An 18,311-nucleotide genomic window follows, 5' to 3' on the forward strand; every position below is an offset into this window, starting at 1 on the left:
GTTAACATTCCCGGAAGCTTTTAACGAACGGAAAATACAAGCACGATTTCGATCGATAGTCACTTGATTAATTATAGGAGATAAATGAGTCTAAACATTTTTAATTTTTAGACCATTACAGCACCGAGGGTGTAAAGCAGGGAAAAATATTGCGATTCCGGAAAACGCAAACGCCAGACTAGTTTTTTAGCAACGTATATTATATAATCCGGGGAAAATGCAATTTGGAAATTTGTGTTTTTTTGGAAAGCGTGTCCTAGATAAAAATCCATTATTCGTTGATCAATCACTTTTTGTCAGATATACATTTTGCATATAATCCAATCACGGGCGCTAGGTTTCTAGTTAATTTTTGAGCTATCAGGATAATGAAAAGAGCCTGAATCTGAATTTATAAACTGGGCGCGGCTGCAGCAGTATCGGTGTTGACTGGCTTTGTGAATAGTTTATCAAAAGAAGAAGACTTCTTGTCAAAAGACCGTCGAGAGTGTGTCGAATTCTCGGAATTTCAAACTAATACTCTAAAGCTAGTTCTCAGTTAGTTATTACAGACGCATTTTCAGTGTAGTATAGTTTATAACTATTAATGACATCAATTCATAAAGCAGTATTGGTAATTCCTGAATTGGTTGGTAGAACAAGTTATTTGTTATTGGAAGGGTTCGGTATTTTAGCACTAATTTAAGTTTGTGGATACACCGACAGATTTGGCGCATTACTTATAATTAACAGTAGAGCTTTTACCGATAAATCAGATTGTTCATCAGTTTTTGTTGATCCTGTTTTTTAACCCGTAAACGAGCGGCTGTATTTTTGGATTAATAGTCGTTTGCATTGCATTACTTGCGCTTAAAATCTAAAACCTGTAAATTTAGGAGTCTAGTCAAGGCACTTCATGGCTTGAGTAAACAGAACGGAAATAGTGTTGAAAGTCTATGACAAGTTTCGCAATAAAATGAATAAAAGGGAGTTCAATTCCATTTCAACGTTTTATTTAATGTTCTGAAAGTGAACATAAACAGTTGGATAAATCAAAGTTTCACTATCGCTATCACTTTTGATTTTCAACTTGAGTTTTCGATCCATTTGAGTCGGAAATGCTGGCGAATGTGTTCCGGACTCTGACATTTTACCCGCGATTGTTTACGTGTGTCAGTTATGAATGTTTGCTCTCTTTACATGAATACTGACGTTCCGGGAGCTGTACATCTTTAATTACATTGATTTTAACTCAAGTCCTTAAAAACGAATTATTCAACGTTTTAGCTGATGCAAGTGCACTAATAATCATTTGAATAATGATCTAAATGCTACTGCATAATATTTAATAGAGTGCTTTTCACCATCGCTACTTGCAAACCACGTTCGTTCTCGTTTCACGCCATCAGAAAGCCGGTTTATGAATTTCTAGTTAATGGATGAAATTATGTTAATACACTCCATTCAAAATTTTATTTCTCGCCGCGTTTATTCTTGTCAAAATAAATAAATAAAAACTCGCGCATTAAAATTATACTACTTACGCCATGTTCTGGAGCCAATGCTAATTTAACGTTGCAGATTTTTGTAGAATATTCTGCATTTATTCGTGTGTACATATGGGAATATCGAGACGGAGGGTCGAGATTGCGGATGCTTGCACAAAATGAGTTTTGGCCGGTTGTGATGGTTTTATTTCGTATGTAACATAGCGATTTCGAGCGTTTGGTCCGATCGTAATTGTAAGTCAAAACAAGTGTTATTTTCCGTGGAAATGTTTGGCCTAGCGGAACTCCTTTGCTGTCTCTATCTCGTTTGAAACATATTGCGGCCGGGTAGTTTTATTTAACCGCTTCGCTTTATTGCCTAATCTCAGCGACGTGACGCCTCATTGAACACTAGTACACCCCAAACGTTTAAAAGAAAATAACAATTCCGATTGATTTCGTCAAATTCCCGATAGGACTAATCCCGGACGAAAATTAAACGGGTCGGGTTGCAGAAATGAAATTGATTGAGACTGGCGGATTGCTGGCCTGGTAGTCAAACACTAAACGGATGCACTATTCATGTATGTAACGAATCCACTCCAGGGAGATTTCCACGGATGTATTTCTATCGCTTACACTTCAGCCACTCCTCGCATTGAAATCAAATGTCAACTTTGAATCTCATCGGCGGCATCCACCGGAATCGACATCATAAGGTAAAAGCCGTACATCTCCACCCTCAGCGGCTGCTTTCTCAAATATCCACTTCACATAATAATTCCATTATTTTTAAACTACCCTCGACTGTACCGTTCGCATGCATAACGACTTTGCCATTTTCCGCAATCATTATGACGAACAATACACCAAGCCAAGCACTATAACTAGATTCAAAACACCAAACAAAATTGACAGCTTGCAAAATAGCTGGATGCGCCGGAATACGCATTTCCAAACAAATTTAACGGAAAACATGACCCTGCTATGTCACATAACTTTATCTATTTTGCGTCGCGACGTCCGTTTAGTATTAAAACCATATCTCGCACTTGCACGAATACACACTGCACAAAATATGACGCTGCGAATTCAAATTCGTGATTACATTTTTCCATAATACAATATGGAAATCGGGTGCGCCGAGACACCATAAACTAAATTTCAAACTAATCACAAAAATGTAACTAAACCCGACTTCGATAGTGATTAAATGATTGGAAATATTTGAAAATATTACGACCCTGCCATTTCATCTAACTTTACCTATTTTCTGTGTCGGCGTCTATTTGTATTCCGACGCACAGCGAACTCGGCACGACGGTCAAAGAAGTCGGAGCGTGGTTTCTGGTATGAGACCAATATCTCACACTTGGACGAATTCACTCACACAAAAAATACGATCTGTACGAGGATAAATTTGTAAGATACTTGGGATAAATTTGAATTTTTATTTAAAGTAGAAAAATTCACTAGGGACCAGCTTCTGAAGTCAATGTATAAAATAAGAAGTTGACGAGGTATATAGACAAAATGGTCAAACGAGAATCTCGCAATTCTCTCCGAGCCACTTAATCGCTGTTAAAATTGTATTCAGGACAACTAATCGTGTGTTTCGAAATTTCTAGCCTCGGAATTCATTTCGAGAAACTTTTCCCGATAAATCGTGTTGCGTTGTGGTATTGTAAGAGACAATACGAGCATTTCGAAACACCGGCTGAGAAACATTACTCTAGATTATTCGCACTAAGTGATTTGTTGTATTGAGGAACACACATCATCAATAGTACAAGAGGAAGTGACAAGTACGGCTACAAGCCATTTGTAATCAAAAGAGGGAACAGCTCTACTCTTGTTGCAAGGATCTGCATAACTCACGATCCATTTATCTTCGACTATCTAAAATTACTCTGATTAACAGCGCGATTGTCTTCAGTTTTCAATACCAAAAGCTTTAATCTTGATGGATTACGCAAAAAGAAATTCTTTGAAATAGATCTAGGCGTAGAGTAAAATGGTGGATGCGCCGGAATGGAACGAGAGTTAAATGTAAATTTGATACGTTTGATGCGGAGCAGCGGATGATCTGTTAAAAAGTGCATTAATTCCGACAATGACCAATAAAAAGGGTCGGAGATCACTTTTAGAAATCAGCGATTGTTGGCGAAGCGCAGGACAGGTTGTTTCACTTTCCACGGCTCGAAATTCCGGCCCCAGATTGCGAACGCTGTTGGCAAAAGTTTCGGCGTGTATTTGGTGAACCGAGAATTATTTCTAAATTGAATCTCTCTGTGCGGTTCTCGTATCAAGCTAATTCAATATCGTCGAATATTTATTAGTTAATTCCGGTCCGGTTATTTTTCATCAACTTTGAAACGGCGTCACCGAGCGTGTAACGTGTGCACTTCTGTTGCACGGGAAACGGAACGCGAGCCATCGGCTCGCTAGATATATCCTGGCTCTTTTTGCTAGACAAATTGCAGTTCTGTTTAACAGCAACGGAAAATAGAAAAATTATAAACGCTACATGAAAATATACAAAATTGGCGAATGCGCCTGGTGGGTTTGAAAGCAACCATGTGAATTTAATAATTTTGTCAAAATTATGAGTAGTGAAGCGAAGTGGCGTTGTGTGTTGATCAGATAAGGGCCGTCACGGGACGTCAAGTAACCTTCGTCTATCTAAGGTTAACAAGAGGAAATCTCCGAAATGTATGCAAATGACGCACGCCACTTAGTCGAGCGCTTCATGTTAATTTGTTGGTGTTATTACTGGATAAGATTGCTTAAACATGCTATTTGATAGTCCCCTTTAGGAAAACATCAGATAAGAGTCGTTCAATTCAACAGTAGCAGCGACGCCCCCCGCCTGCGTCTCGACGCTATCGCTCGAAAAACTCTAAATGAAATAGGTTGATGCAATGAGAAGTTCTGCATTCAGCTGATAAGGTCGTTCCTATATAAAAACGCAGCAGATTCATGATTTAGACGTGTTCAACACTGATTTCTGATCTGGCGATGACGAAAACATCTCATAAAGCCCTACGGGTTCGCCACGGCTATGTAATGAGCTGTCGCGCTACGAGCGACGAGGGCGTTGTTTTAAATCATTCCTTCATTTCAATTACCATTAATTCGTAATTTAAATTTACACGGAACTAGATTTCAACGAGAATGCAGTTACAACAAAAGACGATTTCCCAATTCCATCTCAAAAACCGGAATACCCACCGTTGGGACGATAAACAAACGAACAATTGCAAATCGTTTCACCTAAACATCACAAACTGTACAGATGACTGTTTGCCAACAAACAGTTTGAGCTTAACCAAAGCTGAATGTCGCATGAAAACAAAACAAGACTTTCATCAACAAAATGACTTCTCGTTAGTCCTATATTTGTAACACTTATTCATTATGAATCTTTTAAATTGTCATCTTCCAATAAATTGTCGCGGTATGCCAGAAAAGAAACGAGGCCGCTGTTAATTATTCCCTTTTGTTGACACAACCTAAAAGTAGAATCTTTCGTGAACGAATATTAAAATGTCGTGTTTGAAAGCAATCGATACAGTCCAAAATTGAAGACATCCCTGTGAGACCAGGTGTGTTAATTAATTTAAAAGAGCACGAAAACTAATTTATCAAGGTGCAGACGGAACTTAATTTACTGCAAAAAAGAACAATGATGGATTAAAGGTAAAATTCGTTGCACCTACGTGTGATAAAATCGCTCAGTTTAAAACTACACGTAGACACTTTCAATTTAATTGTAATACCAAAACAAGAATGTTCTGGTCTTCAATCACGCCAAAACTTCCATTTAATTATTAAAAATAGTTAATTAAATCCCGTCTTACTAATCTGATATAATAACTAATATCAATTAAAAACCAACCCTCCCCTCATTTATTCCAACACTTGCTTTCACCTTCTCTTTATAGCACCGGTGGCCGCCAGGTGGAGCCCCAATAACTCTGGCACTATATTGTTGCGACAGTTCAATTAACAAAAACGGGCGCGTTTTTTGCACGCTTCAAATTTTCCTTATCGTTCCGTTTTTGGAGGGATAAAAACTGCCGGCAATTTTCATAATTTACAACACTCCGACCATCCAGCAAGAATTGTACATTTTGATAGTCAGACAGTCTAAAATTAAGACACAATAGGGGTAGGATGAAAGATGGCGGGAAATCACATTTTCGTTCCCGAGAGTTATGCAAAATCCGTCTGAAACTTTTATGTATACATCTGCGGCAAAACTGGAGTCCTAATTGGAATAAAAACCACACCGAATTTCCTTGTACGCTTATTGACTTTCTGCCTAACTCATCACTGGAAATGTGTCAACTGAAAACAAAAAATTTGCGCGTCAGATACTGGTAAATTATTAAAAATTAGGCACCAGACAGCGGGAAATCACGCTGGATAATTTACTTTATATTAAGGACAATATATAGTCACCACACGGGCTGCTTTTTATGGAAAATGCAAACCACGTCTAGCGAAATAGTCCGCAGTAACTTTTAAGTCAACATTGTGTAATTACAACGACAAACATATGAGTAAATCCCATTTCAGAGTTCCCGAACTAGACGGATTATGTATGAGGTATAATATGTTTTACGTGAAAACGTAAAAATTCAAACTAGATGTGTATAAAAAGTAACTAAAAAAAACTAGCTTTTAAAATCCAAGCTTTATTGTACTGACAGTCTCGTACCGTGACGATCAACAAAATACAATAGAAATAGTTATCAACTGAAAATATAACTCTAAAGTGTTTTTAATTTAATTACTTTTACGTTCTAGACCAGTTTGGTACTTTAGAACGAGCTCCTCAATTTATTCTCCATAATGATTGGAGTTTGGATCAGTTTGCTCATCGTTGTCTCTCCGTAAAGTTTACACGCTCTCCACTAACATTAAATGTCCGTCAGTCCATCCAAGAGCAATCGTACAAAATCTCGATTTAATTCCGCTGTTTCAATAACGTTTCAGTATTTACGAGCCAAACAGAAACCGCCAGTATTTGTTTTGTCAGACTGTCACGTTGAGATTACGTACTTATTTGGTTCAACTCGCATTTTAAACTCCCAGTCCTAAATAATCAGACGTCGTTGTAAAAGGTTTACTTTGTCGCTCTTATCGTTTTTTTAAACCAAATGAAGTGAGCCTTACCATTTGTAATTATCGCGGTAAACCTCCATACACTTTCCGGGAACTGGAAAAGTTGCTACAAAGTGGTGGCAACCAAGAGAAAGTTTCTAAACTATACACTCATATTGTATTCGAATTTAAGTGGCCTCAAGAGCTCTGTTATAAGTTTTTCGCAGTTTTTGATGCATAAATAAGCGCCAGTGGCCTTAGGAAAGTTATACGTAAGGCCATACGTATTATTTTTTAATCATTGGTAAAACAAAGTTTGCCTCTAGGCGACGGGGAAAACTCAAATCACGCAGCTTCAACGAATCACATTCATCTGTAAGCAGTTCAGGGAGTTTTATTTTCTATTTTGAATATTATACTCGTAAAAACGACAACGTTTTAATATTGTACATCATATTTCTGGAATATTAATAAATTGGTGTGCAGTTTTATCTGCGGTTGCAATGTGAACACTTGATTAAATGACAGCAGCGAATGAATAAAATAATCCGCTCTATTCGCAATCAAATGTAGGCACCGATAACTTGGATGCAGACAATTGTGATCAAAAGAAACCTCCCTTGGAACATTAACCTTCTTATTTCAGTCTTTTATTATTTTTGCGAAAATCCTAAGATTAAGTATTTATGGAAATAAGTAGCCGACGTCGCTCCCTTCACGACAGTGCACCCCAGTTAATAATCTCCCCTTTAATTTTTTAATTGTAAAGTGCACGTTGAATTAGCCATTAATTTTCTCCGAATTTGACAAATGTAGCTTCAGAAAATCCATCCGTTGTTGTCGTTGAAAGTGTGCCAAAAGAAACTCCTCGTTGTTGAAAAACTGATGCGTCGTAGACACTTTTGTTTTTCGGAACTAGAGAAATTCCAGACCCGAAATAGATTGATTTTTCGGGTCATGTGCTTGCAGCCCCCAAACCATCACTCTAGTAATCTTGCCCAACAAATTGATAAGCGATGAGGGTTGCGGTGTATGAAATCTGCCGTATTTATAATGCCACCATAAATTAAAACTCGTGTAAATATAAAAACCGTGATATATGTTGGTCGTTTTGCAAACCGAAACGCATAAATTATTTTGATTATGGTCCTGTGTTATTGTGAGCACGAGCCGCCTCTGTATTTGATACGAAAAGATGTTAAAAGTAGATGTAATGAGTGTATGGTGTGTCGTGTTAAATAATTTATTACCTACGCCTTGACATTTTGTACCTTCATTTAAACGCGAAGCACAGTGGCAGACTGCGATGATTTATCAACTGGGCGGTGAACCGCCCTCTTAAGTCTGGCTAGTTGTCATTCGATTATCATTTTTGGGGAGGTAATGACAGTACCCGTTGCAAAACGGGGGTGGTTGTGATTATATTTGCGAGAGTTGGCACTTGTTGTGTATCTGATGCTCCTTTATTGGCTCCGGAAGACTCTCAAAACGCCATCAAGCGGCGCTGCGTATAGAATCTGTCCATAATTAGAAAAAACGACAGCTGTTGCGGCATAAACGCAATTTATCTTTCAACCAGCAAATAATTACAAACACATATAGCTCAGGGGTTAATTACTAAATGAACGCAGTTGTTGGGGTGGGGCACTTACAAGGAAAACCAAAAACTTGCAAACAAACATAAAAGAGCATTTTTAAATTCAACAAGCTTCACAGAGAAGTGCACTTATTTGTAAAATCCCACATGTCGCCTAATTACTAGTCAATGTTTGTTCCTAATTACCGTGTTTCCGATTTTTCCATTCCCATATTAATTGGATGCCGGCGTTTAAACGATGTTATCTTTAATAGCATCGCTGCTTTATTAGGAATAAGTCATGTTGAATCTGAAATCGGTTGAAGCGCCCCCTGAGACCCAAAATAAACCGAGGCCGGTATATTTGAGCTTCGGAACAATTGACGAAGATAACGAGAAAATCTACGCTTGGAAGGGGACAGATGAGCGTCTCGCGGAAATATGAATCTTGCGTCGAACACAAAGTCAGATGGTAGAAAATCACGAACTCGACTCAAGGAAATACCGAACGATAAATACAACTCCCTAGAAAATCTCCCGGACTTTGCTCCGCATAAACGTTTTGTTTTCATAACAAAAGACCGATTCGGATGAAGCTTGTAATATGGAAGTAATAAATATAGAAAGCCGGATTTTAACAAATAGCGAGACTGTTTGAATGATCTTTTAGAAGTGGTAAAAGAAGGGTAAATTAGCAAAAAGTCTAATTTGAACAGCTGGTTAACGACTGTGTTACTGCCATTTTTCCCAGAGGTGTGTATATCATTGCAGAAATTCAATATGCATGGTTCGATGTATTGATCGTTTTAAGTATTTTCCCGATCACAAATAAATTATTGTTCTGATTAATTTGATCCCATGTACCAATTAATTAATCAGTTAATTAGAGGGATTTAAAACATACACAATCAACGTAATTTTAATTGGAATTTAAATATTTATATACTAATTTCCCTAAATATTCACAACCACTGAACACACTGATATCTGGAAAATATTGTCTGTTGCAAGATTTTTCCTTCTTTCTTTACTCAACATGTAATCGAATTTATGTAATTTGTTTTTTTATACGCCGGAGGTCCGGACCCGGATTTGATTTTGCGTTCGTTTTTCGAAACTTAAAACTACAATTGTAAAGTACTACCTCGATTATCCCAGCTTCTTGGGACCGGAATCTGCACGGATAATGGAATTGTTAAAAAAAACGTTCAAGGCAAGAGGTCTATCTAAAAACTTAAATCAAGTTTGTAAAAATCTAAACAACAATTCTAAGTATTGAAAGAAATGTAAATAATCATTTCTATCAGACATGTTACATAAAACTAATTATTTTGTACTAAAAAAACCTTGTTTCTTTTTTTTTGTCTCTAAATTTTCTCTTGTTTTTTCAGTGTTCTTACATACTCGTGACTGCAAAATAATTTATTTCAAGCATTTTTGTTAGTCAAACAGCACCATTCATTGAATGTAAACATTTTGATTCAAAATTTTGTTTTTTCTCTCTGCACTGAGTCCTCCTGTAACGCACGGTTAATCGAGCGAACGCCGTTGCACGAATAATCCGCAGCACGTATAATCGAAGTTCTACTGTACTTTCTCTGTTGTGTCTGTTCTGTTTGACCTCTTTAGAAACTAAAGTTTCATGTATAAAATATTTTGAAATGTTTCCTACAAACTTCAGTTGAGTGGTCAAAGAGACAGCATATATTATGAATATATTATATGTTATTTAAATTCGTAATAATCGCCTTGAAGTGATTAAAAGGGCCAATGAAATCTCGGTGTCGCTGGCAAGGGGTTTTATCAGCGTATTAGTCGTACACGCTAACAATATTTACCAGGTAATTCCGAGAACGAGTGAAATTGTTTCATTTTAATGCCACGATTTCTGTTGACTTTGATGAATTACTATTCAGTCCGCTCCGCCCCTTTCCACACGCAACAATTTCAATTGTAATAAAATCTCTTTTACTGCGGTATTACACAAACAAATTAAAAGATATCTTCAAGTATTATATAAGCGTTCTGGCATTTATCTTTACAAACGCCACATATCTCTGTTTTTTTCTAAAGGCAATCACGCAAATACAGCTTCTGTAAATACTCCTTACGAACGTTATTTGTCTTACCTGGATCACAATGCGCAAGGCTTCCATTTATTTACAAATTACCTGCCTCCAAGTTTAACGTATCTGTTGACTCGCATCTCGCAGAAATGAATCTTGATTTAATAAACCCCATTCTACTATTCCAACAAATGATTCAATCCCTCGGGCGGATCCATAAATTATTACTACCGACCAAAATACGTCAAACATGTAGACCCAATTAGGATTTCTCACCAGTTTTATTCTTCATTTGTTTACTTGCCCTGTGCAATCAGGAGCACAATTTGCCACCCGCTCGCTAATTTCATGCTTCATTGCATATATACCTCCAAAACAATTATCCTCCACAGAACTATGGTCAAAACTTGAAAATTTTCGCTGACGCATTATCCAAACTTGTCGCCAAAGGGAATTCCGCCTACTTTCGCACTTAATTTATTTTCTGTCTAATTAAAATTTAATGTCAGCCTCAGCTGTCGGTCAGCCATTCTCGTTGTTCAGAGATTATTGTTTTATGTACCGAAATGTGAAATGTGGCGTAGACAGAGTTGTCTCATTCGCTCGGCGCATCCACCAATTTGTGACGCCGTTGTTCTCGCTGTCAAACGCTGAGATTGGCTTTTTTTAATTTAATGTTGGAATTGTTGGTGCTTACAACTTATGAAATGCGTGAGAATAAACAAAATCGTTTTTGCGTGCCTCGTTCCATGCAAAATTCATTTTCATATGAGCCTCGCTTCGTTCGCGACGTTTAATTGACAACGTCTGTGTTAGACAACGGGAATATTAATGAAGAGTTTGTGTACTAAGTTTCCACCAAATAGAATGAGTTTGTGATTTTGCTAAGATTCGTTCCAAATCGATAGAATGCGTTAGGGAATCGTTGAAATATTAGCCAAGGGCTATTATCATATGACATATAACAAGAATCCCCTTTTAAAAGCTGGGGTGGCGAGGTATGAACATTTCTGCAAAAGGGAATGGTTACGGGCGATTAGCTGCATCGGTTCCATAATTATTAAACAATTTGACGATAACACCGGGGGCATTTTGTATACGCTTTGGACATTCCTTGCGCATCCCGTTCAGCTAATTGTTCCATCTTGCATCTCATATTCGCATAACGAACTAATTAACTCTGGCGGTTAATCGGTATCGAGATACTTTAATTACAAGGAACAGGCGCGCTCTATCAACAGCTGCAACGAGATGTCGCGATAGCAACGCATTTTTAACCTTATGATAAGACAGAAATAAGGATAGTCTTACCCTGCAGTTAGAACTATCCTTACTACTTCGACTTAAGGGATGATAGGAATTTCATTTTAAACATAATTGAATCAGCTCCTTAGTCAGGATAATGTGTTTAAAGCTAAGAATTGATAGCATACAAGTTAGATTCTTTGGAAAAAAATTGATTAATCTTATCCCCGTTACGAAATACAATTTTATATTGATTTTAATCGAGTTTGGTTTCGACACATTAATTGTCCACTTCAATCACGATTCGTAAATTTTAAACAATACTGCCGCAAACTGATTTTGTTGTGTTTTTTTTTAAACTTTTATAAAATAATTGCGGTGGTTTACAATTTTTTTTCCAAAAGATTTTTTTTGTTTTGCAAAATTGGTGGATGCGCCAAGACAATAATAAATTGTCGGAACCAAGTTGGTTAAACTTACTTCTGATTGTTACCAAACATAATGTTAAATTATATTGATTTTAATTGAGTTTGGTTTGGACACATTAATTGGCCACTTCAGTCACGCTAAAGCTGTAAATTTTAAATTACGCTGCTTCAAACCGCTTTTGTTGTAGTGTTTAAAAACGTGCCAAAAGCCACAAAGACCGTTTGATGTAATTAGAACATGACTACAAACAGTTTTTTGGCTTTTGGCATTGTAATCTTCTTATTATCGTTGCATTATATTGTGTCATGGTTGCTCAGTGATAACCATAAAATGAGTAAGCAGAACTTTGGTAAGATAATTGAAGTTCTTCGACTTTGTTTTTGAGTAGATCCATTAAAATGGCCGCATTGTTATTGTACAGTGCATCAGCCGGAAATGTGGGCTCGTCGGCGTCTATAGTTAATGAGTGGCGTCGGATGCGTAAGAATAAAGACTTGCGGTTGCGAATAGGGTCCCGCGGGGTTTCTGGATGGGTTGGTGGTGTTTTTGCTGTCGGCTCATTTATCGAATTAAAGAGGCGCCGCCAGTGTCCAAATGGGGGAAACGTCGTGGGGGATTAAATGAGCCGAAGCCCAACACCGGCCACCTGCGACCACAGTGGTTTTATAGCCTCACGCGCACTGCACCTGATGACTCGAACATGAAGGTAGACAACTCGTCCACTTCCAGATGACTTTGGAAGTCGGCGCCTGCGTGCGCCGTCATTCATATTGACATCCTCAGAGAATTGCGGTGAAGAGTAACGAAACACTTTCAGAAGTGGTTGAGTTAATCAATTTGTAAAGCGCATCTCCGACACTAGCAGGACATAGGATAACCACTCGCACGTGTGCATTCATTAGAGTTTCGATATTACACCAACTCCCAAGATCGCTGAATAGTTCCAAGTAATTAAAACACTTTAATTGTCCCACCGACGTCTTGGATAAATAGTTCGCGTTCTTCTCTTGTCTTCTTTAATTAAACGTCAAAATAGGAGCATTTTCTATCAAAAAATCAAGAATTTTAATCTCATCTCCATAATACTCTTGAAACCTAAAAAAAATTTTATTCGTTCCTTTTTGATTTGGGGTTTTAGTTGATGCACGGCCAACTGCGATAATTTCGTGCATGATCAAAAAATAGCAGTTTGTGGTGGATCAAAAATAGTTTTTATGGTGCTACACTATAAAGTTTGCGTTCGTAACCGTAAAATTTTAACAACTGAATGAAGTAGACGTTTTCTCAAGATTTTCCTTCCTCAGAATTGGTGAAGTTTCCCCACATTGGTTGGTAAATTTAACAAGTGAACATAGGAATATCTCTTTGCTATCATAAAGAAAAATTTGCTGCGGCAGTTCATCTCCATTACACATTCCCTAAGAGTGTAGAAACGGTGTTGCATGTCAACAGCACACCCTTTCATCACGTTATTATAAATTCTATCAAAGGCAATTGGGATTAAAGTAAGAAGCCTTGATAGAGCAAACAGGAAACACAGCTTCAAAAGATTTTTTAATGCTTCTATGACTATGCTAGTGGTGATAATACCTTCGCGCTTCTTTGAGTTACACACCTTTAAACGCTGAAATTTTAATATAATGAATGTTCACCGAATAAAAACACGCCATAACTTAACTCAAACCGACAATTTTCATTTAAATGAAGGCGTACTGCATGACCATATTTTAATAACATAAATCTTTAATTTAACCATATGCGTCTTCGTAGTCTCATCATATTTTTGACTATTATTAATTCCCAAGCAATCGATATGGAAGCGAGCTGCGTTACGTTCCTCATTACAATTCATGTAAGAATTATATGGAAATCATGCTATTGTTCGGTATCACTTTCAATGTCGTCATACGCATAATGCTAACGTCATGATTAATTCCAAACTTCATTCAAAATTCCGGCAAAAATATCCAAGCCATGAAACGCTCAAACCGATTTACAAATGTCAGAATCAGGTAATTTTTGTGAAACGGAGCGTTCAACGAAACGTACGATTTCATCGAATAATTTTGTCGATTCGTACGGTTCTTTGTCTTGACAGAGAAACACGTACGGCATTGAGCGGTCACCGGACGGCGTCTTAGACACAATTGATTTTTTAAATAGCCTGCACCTTTACAAAAAGAGGTAGAAAACGAACGGTGTCATTTTTATAAATTATCCGTGAACCACCGGCGATTTCCTTCACTTTCCTAAATTTTCTCTCTGAAATTATCAGACGGACGTTTCTTATTCTGTACAGCTTGCGTTATGTGAAAGTTTTCACAACTGATTTTTAACAAGTCCTGTAAGATATTTAGATGTGTTATGCATTATTTATAAGCGAAATAAACACGGAAAGGAGCAAATTGGCTTATAATATATTACTACATGAATGAAGTTGGAAAAGTCCTGTTCGTTATTTTTTAAACTGGACAAATCGTTTTGTAAAGAAACACGTTACAAATTAATTACAATGTTGTACACTCATGAATTAAATTGTTCTGTAATGACAGTAAATTAAAACAGGTGTCCACAGATTTAAAATGGTGGTTTTGAAAATTAATTGTTGGTTAATTGGAGTGGAACTGGACCGTTTCCCATTAATTTACAGTAGTTTTTTTTGTTTCAGCTGATGGTATGGAAGGTGCCCTCGCCCTTGCAACGGTGAGTAGAAAGAAATCACTTAATGTCACAATTGCATGAGTGAGTGTGTAATTTTGGAAGTAGGGGAATTGTAATATTCGCGTCGTAATCTGTGGCGTTGAAAAGTTCTTTTAAAGTGAATTGATCTCGCATGGACGGCAATAAAGTCTGTCAATATTCAGTGGACTAGTGGCAATTGCTACAGCTTCGGTCGTAGAAGCGTCAGTGCTATGTGCTCCGACGCGATAAAGTAATATTAATGAGTTTACCCCCTCGCGGTGCTATCTGACATTCGGCAGAGCGAGATTTCTAACGATACGATTTCGTACATCTGGTGTTCGCATTAAAAAAAGGGTTAATCAAGAACGGAATGAAATTTGCGATATTTCGTTTAGAGTTTAATATTCGATTACCTATAAAAGTTCCGATGCGGATTAGGTGTAAATACGGCGGAAAATGGTTCGGGTGGTCCTCTTGTTTTAATCAAGTGCAATCCTCGCAGCAATCTGCTCAATTACTGTTTTAACCCCCATGGGAGCAGCTGAGTTAGTCGCTAAAACCATCAGCTTGCCCTTATTTTTCTAAAAACAACTCGATACTCGTAGACTCCTGTTCTCTTTTCTTTTACAGCACATGTTGGACGACACAAAGAGATATTTGTACGTTAAAAAGGATGGAACACGATTGTATCAAAACACTCCCTTCACAAAAAACTCTTTAAAATGTTAAAGCATCGTCGACGCGCTGTAGTGTGAAGGAAGTGCACGTTTCAATTTGAATGATTAATATATCGTCATGTGTCTTTCCGAGTTTTTCCCCGTCGCGTCGAGCTTAAAGGTCATTTGCTCCCGATTGTGTATCAAAACGTCAAGATTTGTAACTTTGTGACAGATGTGTCGCCGTTGCGTATTTTTAGCGCGACACAATACATTTGTAAACACGAAACATCAACATGCACAAGTCGCGGAAGGCCTTCGGCACCACCGGCACTCTTCAACCGCAGCGGTGCCAACGGCTCTTCTTGCGGCTTACGAACACCGGCACTTACCAACGACGTTGGTGCACAGCGAAGATGTCACGACGTATTCTGTAGTACGGACTCTTTTCTGGGCCACGCGGTGTCAGTGACTGCTGTAAGCTCCTCGGGTGCTGAGCGTTTGGGCGACCCTCGGCGTCGGCGGCGATCGGCGCTCTTCGCCGTCCCGCGCACTGCTCCAGCGTCGCCCGGCGCCTATTTGTGTTCCTTAAAAAAGGCGACAATCTCATGTACGTCTCGTTAAGGACTCATTAACCTGTAGTGGCCTTCCACGGCCTTCAACATTCGCGACGCGACACGCGCGAACATACATATCACCGAAACTTTTTCACCAGTTTGCGATCCAAACGCGCGACTTAGTTCGTCCGAAGGCGCAGCGCGGTCGGACTGCGATGCCCAAATCGAAAAACTCTTGAAGCGATCTCGAAAATATAATTTATTTATAATGAGGGCGATTTTGCTTAAGTTTCTGATATCGCTCCCCGCGCACGCAACCCCCGGACTGTTTGGTACCCTCATATCACTGCTTATTCTTTTACTTATAAGATTTCCTTCGATAATTTCCTGGAATTGTTGAAAATAAAAGAATTTTATTTATGTTGGGCGTGGTAATAGCCATTAAATTTATGAGGGCTATAAGTTTCCGTGTACTTTATCTTATGTTTTATGGGGTTGTTGTATGTTGCATAAAATCAGTAAGTCGTTAAAGGCGGTGCTATGAGGGCACTAATTAGACCGGACGAGGGAATCTGGTGAACGACGACACGCCCGTTGCAGATTCCACGAACCTACATGTGTATTTGTATGTAGAGACCTTCATTGGGTATGCTTAACAAGAACCTCCATCATTATATTAGATAAACGGTTGAGGTCCTGGCGCGACTAAGCGCTGGCCATACGTGGTTTTCGTCTAATTTCGCTTTTCTGGTCAGGTATTTGCCGGATCTTGCGGGCCACTGCACTTGATAAACACCAAGGAAGAGAAGAAGTGCATGCACTTGTTTGCATGTTAAACGGTGCTGGAGGCGTCGAGCACGTACGCCACTGTAGTCGTGAATATTATTCAAATTTTTTTACGCCACATAATCGTCCGCGGGCGATTTCATACCAAATTTACGTATTATTAAAATTGTTTTCACACCCGTGAGGGTGAAAATTATATTTAAAATAATCAAGTCGAAGGTATAGTTTTACTAAATAAACAAACCGTGATAAAAAACAGATTTTTTGTCAGTTTCTAGAGCTTTGTCAACTGAGCGTATGCAAAATTTTCAAAATTTTATCTTTAAAATTAAAGACGATTTTGGGGGTGGACACAAGTGTTGCCGGACCCTGTATATTAACTTTTCCATTTTCAGTGTTCAGTGAGTTTTCAGATATTTTCGGAGTTGAAAGCAGAAAGTTCCATTGATTTAGACAGACTCTAACGTGATTAGTGAATTGTTAATAAAAGTTAGCGAATATCGAATATTAATTAATAAATTTCGTAAATGTATGCGTCTCCCGAGATTTACAATTCGCTAATTCGCATTTCTATTAGTTTTGTATGTAAATGTAGACGGCGAGTTTCTTGATTTTGGGGTACAATTTACGTAGCTTGAATTAACAATCGGGGTGCTAATGAAAATTACTGCGCATTGAGGATGAACTTTATCCAGTGAATACCAACTTTCAAAAAAGCAATATTCTATCCCATTTAACCTTTTACTCTTATTTAGCGCTGGACGATCGTTGCACTTTCCGGCTCTTAGGGTAATTAAGACCTAAAAAACCTTCGGAAGCAATCCATCCACTTGAAAGAACAACAAGCGAAATTTATTGCGTAACACGAGTCAAAATGTACGCAAAAATAACTGTAAAAATCCAAACACTGCCCGCGGTTATCAAGAAAAAATCGTCACGTGTCGGCCGGAAATAAAACAATATTAGTCTTTCAGGTGACTCGTGAATATTTTTCCATTCCTCTTTGATAAAATGTTTGCTTCGTTTCACGCCAGCCTGTAATTTCTCACGTATATCGTTTGCTCCGAAGACAAGGGCGATACTATGGCTAAATATATGAGATACACGTACACAATCCTCCATGAATTATGGGTTTATAAAATTTAACACTTAATAATGCATTCAGCTTTCAGCAGAAACGAAAACGGTCTTACTGGTGTAGCTCGGTAGCAACGACGAATACTACTCTGAGCAAACGTCGGTTTTTTAATTTTGAGTGTCGCTAAAAATGTTTTATTTCACGGGTATCAATTTTCTTTCGGTTCTTTAAATCCATCTGGGTTGAGAGGGTTGTCAAAATTCTAACGCTAAAAGTGTAAGAGTAATAGATAAAGAAGAGCATACGAAGATGGAGAGATAAGACCGGACGTTACAGACGTGCCTTGCATTGATATTTTGTTAGTAAGCATCTCCGTCACGAGGAGAAATTAAACTGAAGAAACTATAGGTAACAATTTCCCCTTTTGGAAGTTGCAATCAATACAAAAAACCTAAAATAACTGACCTTATTAACGTCTAATTGAGACTGAGCACAACCCCGTTTCATTTTTAGCAGAATTGAGAAAATTGGATGTATCAAATTATATACGAATTTGTTTTCATAAAATCCAAAATTTAATTATAAACTTAAATTCTTAATCGTAGTAAGATACTGTAGAATGTTTGATTTGATTAAATTCATTAACATAAAATTTGTTTCA

At 37.9% G+C, this 18,311-nt stretch overlaps 1 protein-coding gene across 1 annotated transcript in view; it reads right to left on the reverse strand.

The window, feature by feature from the left end:
* Window positions 1–15,551, reverse strand: part of LOC148167155 (uncharacterized) — a 52,081-nt gene extending 36,530 nt beyond the window's left edge. Inside the window, exon 1 of the mRNA XM_088048164.1 lies at window positions 14,987–15,551. The gene's annotated coding sequence lies outside the window, so the exon portion shown is untranslated. The remainder of the gene's footprint in view (window positions 1–14,986) is intronic.
* Between the last annotated feature and the right edge of the window lie 2,760 nt (window positions 15,552–18,311).

Source organism: Gnatocerus cornutus, chromosome 10 (genome assembly GCF_029298725.1).
Source record: "Gnatocerus cornutus isolate USDA-ARS CGAHR chromosome 10, icGnaCorn1.1, whole genome shotgun sequence".
In the NCBI taxonomy this organism is placed as follows: domain Eukaryota; kingdom Metazoa; phylum Arthropoda; class Insecta; order Coleoptera; family Tenebrionidae; genus Gnatocerus; species Gnatocerus cornutus.